The sequence below is a fragment of the Papio anubis genome, chromosome 2 (assembly GCF_008728515.1).
Source record: "Papio anubis isolate 15944 chromosome 2, Panubis1.0, whole genome shotgun sequence".
Taxonomy (NCBI): Eukaryota; Metazoa; Chordata; class Mammalia; order Primates; family Cercopithecidae; genus Papio; species Papio anubis.
The window spans coordinates 151766726-151773112 of record NC_044977.1 but is presented as its reverse complement, the minus strand read 5'-3'; the positions used below and the strand labels follow the sequence as shown (position 1 = coordinate 151773112).

The 6387-nt window shown below is 43.9% G+C and overlaps 1 long non-coding RNA gene across 1 annotated transcript; it reads right to left on the bottom strand.

The window, feature by feature from the left end:
- Window positions 1-975: 975 nt before the first annotated feature.
- Window positions 976-5488, bottom strand: LOC108584682. The gene is made up of 3 exons (XR_002520528.2): window positions 4255-5488; window positions 2688-4172; window positions 976-2295 (listed from the first exon to the last, which is right to left on the bottom strand). It is a non-coding gene; the product is annotated as an uncharacterized LOC108584682 (long non-coding RNA).
- Window positions 5489-6387: the final 899 nt, after the last annotated feature.

Here is a 6387-nt window from a genome sequence, read left to right as displayed (position 1 = left end):
GTCATCCTGCCTTTGCTTTTACCCACTCCTATGTATTCTTCATACAGTTTCCACAGGATTCCTCTTAAAATGTATATTGTCTCATAACATGTCCCTGCTTACTTTTAGAAAGCCTTCCTATTCCACTTTGCACAAAATGTGGCACCTACTGCAGCTTAGCAGGGCTGCAGGACGTGCACCTACATCCTCCCTCAGTCACTAGGTGCTACGCCACACACCAAGCCCATATTGACCTCAGGGCAGTGGCACCTACTGGGGTCTCTGCCCTGACACGTTCTGTGGTCAGCTTCTTATCAGGAAGGTCTCACTTAAGTGTCATTATACCCCGTTAGATGCTGCTTAAGTTCTCTCCTTATCAATCTATCTTTGCCAGTGGGTGTTTTGCCTTCATTTAGGAAGTCCTCTTGCATGAAAGCCTAAACCCTGTGATTTTTGATGATGCAACTCAAAGTCCCTCCAGGGAAGGTTCCAGGAACTCAGTTGTGAGCAATTTTATCCTCCACTGAACTCTCAGATCACTTTGTCCTCTAAGCTCCTGTGACCACATTGGCAAGGAAGATATGTTTTGGGGCGTCTGTCCACTTCATAAACATCTCCTGTTTTGACAGACTGCCATCCCACAGCCACAGGAAGGGTCCCAGAGCTATTTGCATCACATGACCCATCTCCATATATTCCCCCACAGTTGACTGGATGAAGAAGGGCCAGGTTGGGCTATCTGGACTCTCTGTCCTGGGATGCTGTTTTTTTTTTGTTTTTTTGTTTGTTTGTTTGTTTGTTTTTTTTGAGGCGGAGTCTCGCTCTGTCGCCCAGGCTGGAGTGCAGTGGCGCGATCTCGGCTCACTGCAAGCTCCGCCTCCCGGGTTTACGCCATTCTCCTGCCTCAGCCTCCGAGTAGCTGGGACTACAGGCGCCCGCCACCACGCCCGGCTAGTTTTTTGTATTTTTAGTAGAGACGGGGTTTCACCATGTTAGCCAGGATGGTCTCGATCTCCTGACCTCGTGATCCACCCGCCTCGGCCTCCCAAAGTGCTGGGATTACAGGGTTGAGCCACCGCGCCCGGCCGGGATGCTGTTTTAGGCCTCAGAGGCATTGATTTCAAGCTGTGTTTTGAGGCTAGAACTAAGGCATTGTGGGGCAACCATGTGACTTGTGCAGCAGAGAGTATTGGGATGAGGCAAAAGGCAAGGTGGAGGAGCTGCTTCTAGTCTCAGTTCAGCCCCTGGGAGCCCCAGCTATTCTTCCCTTTCCTGATGTAGTCATATCTATGTCTTTATAGTGGACACTTTCATGGCTTATGTCTGCAGTTTGTTTTAGCTGATTTGAATAGATTTCTGCTACATACAACCACAAGTCTTGACTAAATTGGATATTTATGGCAGTGTGTTGTGGTTACTACATCTTTCCTCTGAGCTTTCAGCTTCTGGAGGGCAGAAATCTGATTCCACACATTTTTGTATCCTCACAGTGTCTAGTGCAGTGTAATATGAACAGTAGGGATCCAACTACAAATTTGTCAAATAAATGAACTATTTATGCTAGAAAATATATCCAGACGACCTTATTTATATTGTCTATGAAATAGAACTAAATGCAGTAATAATGTTTTCCAAGAAACAGTGATTAATCTTAAAAATGCTCAATATTCAAACAACAGATACTTAAGGAAGTTTTCATTTTAATGCGAACTCAAGCGATCATGTCTTGTAAGTAACAACTTTTTTTGATCCTTCTCTGCTTCTGAACCTTCAGTGACTCCCAGTGCCTACTGAATTATATCCAAAGTCTTAGAGTGGGAATTCAAGATCCCCCAGAATATGGTCCTAGGCTCTCTTCTCCATTTTATCTTCTATCTCATACTCCAGTCAAATTAGACCACTCCTGATTCTTCCTCTCAACCATTTTGCTTAGACTCCTACTATAATACTTATGATGCCCTCCTTTCATCTTTACTCTCAAAAATCTTAGCTTCTTCTTGGAGTTGGGAACTGCATTTCTTTTTACTTTATACTAATTCAACCCGTTCCCTCTTCCTACAGATATTCTCAAAGCAGCGCACAAAGGACCATGGTAGGAAGGGAAGTACATATGCAGGGGCTTGAGCTCAAAGAACCAAGGGGTAAGAAATGATTCAGATCACAAGTAAAATTAGTCCATCAATTAAATACTTTCAACAAATGCTTCCTGGGTACTTACAACATACAGGCACTGCACCAATTGTTAAGGTTTTTCTTAATTTTTCAATAGCCCCTTCTCCACAATTGTTGACATGGACAAGTGGTATTTCCTCAATCCTTTTGAAAAGAATAGAAAACTACAGCTTTAGCTAGCCTTTACCCTCCAGCTTGAAGCCCATTAACCCATTTCTGTAGAAATATTCTTGAGTCTTCAATAAATAACAGCTTCAAGGGTTTAAGCCCTGGAGATTGTGAGAACATAAAGAAAAAGATACCCTCCCCCTTGTCTGGCTGAGCCTAGGGATGTCAAGGAGGACTTCCTGGAGGAGGTAAACTGAGTTATGTTTGAAAATTATGGTGAATTTGTTTTCCAGCAACCCATCTGAAGCTGCCTTGTGGTCTTCCCATACCACCACTCCTCTCCTTCCAGGTCTGGAGAGGTGGCTGAAGTGTGAATGCTTCTCCCACAAACCCTTTAGATAGACCAAAAATACCCCAGTGACACTTACATTCATAATTAACCCTTAAGCACTTCATTTTATGAATTGTATTCTCAGTTATTTCTGGTGCTAATTCAGACTTTAAGAAATCAAGTTTGCTGAAGGTGAGGGGCCCCCAGACGCAGGGTGACAGTTGGTCAGGATCAGTACTTGCTGTTTTCTATATTCAGCATCTCAATGTGGCTGGCAAAAATCCATACTGCACGGCTCGCGCCTGCTGCACAAGTCTCTTTGGGTCATAGAAAACTCTATAATATTCATTTTTCAGAAATCGAAAGTTTCCCTTCAGGTAACACATCAAGATTTACAGCACCTTGGACAAAATTAGGCATTGGATTAGAAATTCAATGCATGACAATCTGTCTTCCTTCCAGAGAGATATTGTTGCACAAATCAGAAAATCATAGCCTGGTTGTATAATCAACAACATTTCATTCCAGAAAGCATATTATAGCTGGAGTGATAAGGCCTATTGAAACCGCGGATGGCAATTCTTGAGGTTTCTGAACAGCCACACTTTCTGGGACCCTTGTGGCTTTTGCAAATGCATTTGAGCATTTGAGGATTTTCAAGTCAGCTCTGTTCCTTATAACAGGAGCTGATACAGCCAAGGTCATGGGTTCATTCCAACAAGGGACGGTTTTCTTCACTTTTTACGGCTATATTTTCAATCTTTAAAGCTGCTCCAGTGAGTATCTTCCATGTTAAAAAAAAAAAAATCCCAAAAATAAATCTACTAATCCCACATCTCATTCTTGTTACAGTCTTATTTTTCAAATCCTTCACAGCCAAGCAACAACATTAATACATGTCATGTTTCCCCTAATTACCATTTATGGCACACCTACTATTTGTCAAACACACAATGTTTTATCTAATTTCGTTTCATCACAGCAATCCTATAAGATCAATATTAGTATACCTATTTCTAGGTTGAAAAACAGAGGTTTGGAGAGGTCAAGAAAGTTGTTTGAGGTGCCACAGCTGAGACATGGCACAGTGGGGATAACTTTCTGGGCCTCTTTTCACTCCCACTTGTACCCAGGGCAGCCTGGCTTTCTCCTCCATGGGGCCGCTGCAATGACTCTCATTGAGGACATCGGTGACCACTGTTAAATCCAGTGGAAAGTTTTCACTCCTTACCTTAGCTGACCTCTCTGCAGCATTTGCCATGGTCCTCTTCCCTCAGCCTGCATGATGCCATGCCTTCTGAGTCTCCTTCACCACCACTGGATGCTCCTGCTGTCTCCTGTGTAGCTTTGCTTGTCTCTGTCATCTCTTGATGTTGGTGTTACTGGGAGTCCTGTGCACCTCACAGGGTGCCCATCCTCAGATGGTCTCATGGATCTCCATGGCTGCAGCAGCCATCTGTGTGCTGCCAACTCCTAGGTCTGTATCTCAGCTTGGCCCTCTCTTCTCAGTCTCAGACCTGAAGGTCCCACTGCCCACTGGACCTCAATGTCCTGGATGCCCTGCAGGCACATCAAATCCACCCTGAAAGGAACATATGACAAGCAGTCCTTAGGGACAATCAGGATTGACCCCATCAGGCCTCCCACCACTGTGGATCTCTTACCTCATTCACACACTCTACACAGCTCTGTGTGGCTCAAGCTTCCCACCGCCCGACCTGCTATCCACTTCTTGTGCTGTCTGGGATTTATATACCTCCTCTCTGAATGATCTTTCCACCTTCTTGCTCTCACTGACACCTGAGTTGCCCCTAGGAATATGACTGTCTCGGCAACCTTCTCAAGTAGAGGCTGTCTTTTCCCTTTCAGAGCCTAGGCTTGAGTGAGGTGTCCTCCTTCTCCTTATTGCGATTTCCTGGTGGTCATGTCTTCCTTATTCCTAGACAGGTCTCCTTGACAGGCCTCCATGCCAGTTTGTTTGACTTGCACATCATTGGGTTATACACTGTCTAACACTGTTTGTTGCAATTATATACTCTCCTCTTAGTCACTCTTCTTCCAGTATCAGGCATCAAATATTTTAACACATGGCTCACTGTATTTTTCTCCTCCACTAGCTCTGCCATCACTTTTTGTGACTTCAGCATTCCTGGAGATGAGTCATCTAACTTCCTGACCTCTCAGTTGCTTAACTGACTCATCTCCAATAATACCTTCCTTCACTCCATTTCAGTCACCCCCTCCCAGGGCCCACCAAAGACCTTGTCTTTAAAAGATCTTAACCCCAAAGTCTTAATGCTACGCATAGTAACTCTGACCACTGCCAGCTTTCCTGCTGTTTCCTTTAGTGCCCTCCCTCTGGCAAGTCTTTGACTCACTGGGATCTCTAACATTGAGCCTGTCACATTTGCACTACCCCACGCCATGATTTCTCTTATTTTAAAACTTCTATTCCATCACTGTATTTACTTCTTGGATACACCCCTGCTTCTCTCTCTCTCTCTGGATGCTCTTCATTATACTTTCCTGGAAAAATCCTAATCCTGTCAGTTAAAGCCAACTTTCGAACCATTCTACACCTGTATCTAAGAAGCTAACCCTGGCTGCAGAAAAATATCAGGTCTCAAGTCTTAGTTCACTTTGAGCTGCTATAACAGAATGCCTGAGACTTGGCAATTTATACAGAATAGAGATTTGTTTCTTCTGGTTCTGGAGGCTGGGAAGTCCAAGGGTGAAGTTCCCACATCTGATGAAGGCACTCTTGCTGCTCATCCCATGGCAGAAGGCATCAAATGCACGAGTGAGAAGGGAGAAGTGGGGACAAACTCATTTTTTTTTTTTTTGAGACAAGATCTTGGCTCACTGCAACCTCCACCTCCCAAGTTCAAGCAATTCTCCTGCCTCAGCCTCGCAAGTAGCTGGGATTATAGGTGTGCTCCACCATGCCCAGCTAATTTTTTTGTATTTTTTGGTAAAGACAGGGTTTCACCATGTTGGCCAGGCTGGTCTTGAACTCCTGACCTCAAGTGATCCACCCACCTCAGCGTCCCAAACTGCTGGGATGACAGGCGTGAGCCACCACGTCGGGCCACAAACTCATTTTTTATCAGGTGCCCACTCATGCATTAATGGCATCACTCCATTCATGATGGAAGAGCCTTTATGAGGTCCTACCTCTCAAAACTGTTGCATTAGGGACTGAGTTCCAGCACAGAAACTTTGGGGAGACACATTTCAACCATAATACCTCATTTAAAATGTATCCTCACAGATCTCAGAGGGTCTCTAGATCTAAACAACTATTTCACACTTCTTTTTTTTTTTTTTTTTCAACTTCCGGCATCTTCTCACTCTCAGCTTGAATCTTGCTTCTTCTTTCATTGAGGAAAAATAAATAGGAAGAAAACTGCCTCAACCTCCCACTAGCACATTCACCAACCTGCCCTCATTTGTGTCCAAGTGCTCTGCCTTTCCCCTTATAACAATGGATCCATTGCTCCTGCTCCACTCTAAGGCCAATCATTCCACCTGTATACTGGCTTCCTCAAGCATCATTCTCCTCTAGTTTTTCACTCTTTTTTTTCTGTAACATCAGAATTCTCTTCTCTATTGGCTCATTCTTATCAGCTTACAAGAATGCTTTAACTCTCATCTTAAAGGCAGAACATTCCTTGACCCCATATTCCTCTCTACTGCCCTATTTCTTTGCTCTCCTTTATAGCAAAATTTGTTGAAAAATTTTATAGTCACTGTCTCCACTTCCTCAACTGTTGTTTTTTGAGCCCGCCAAAAAATAG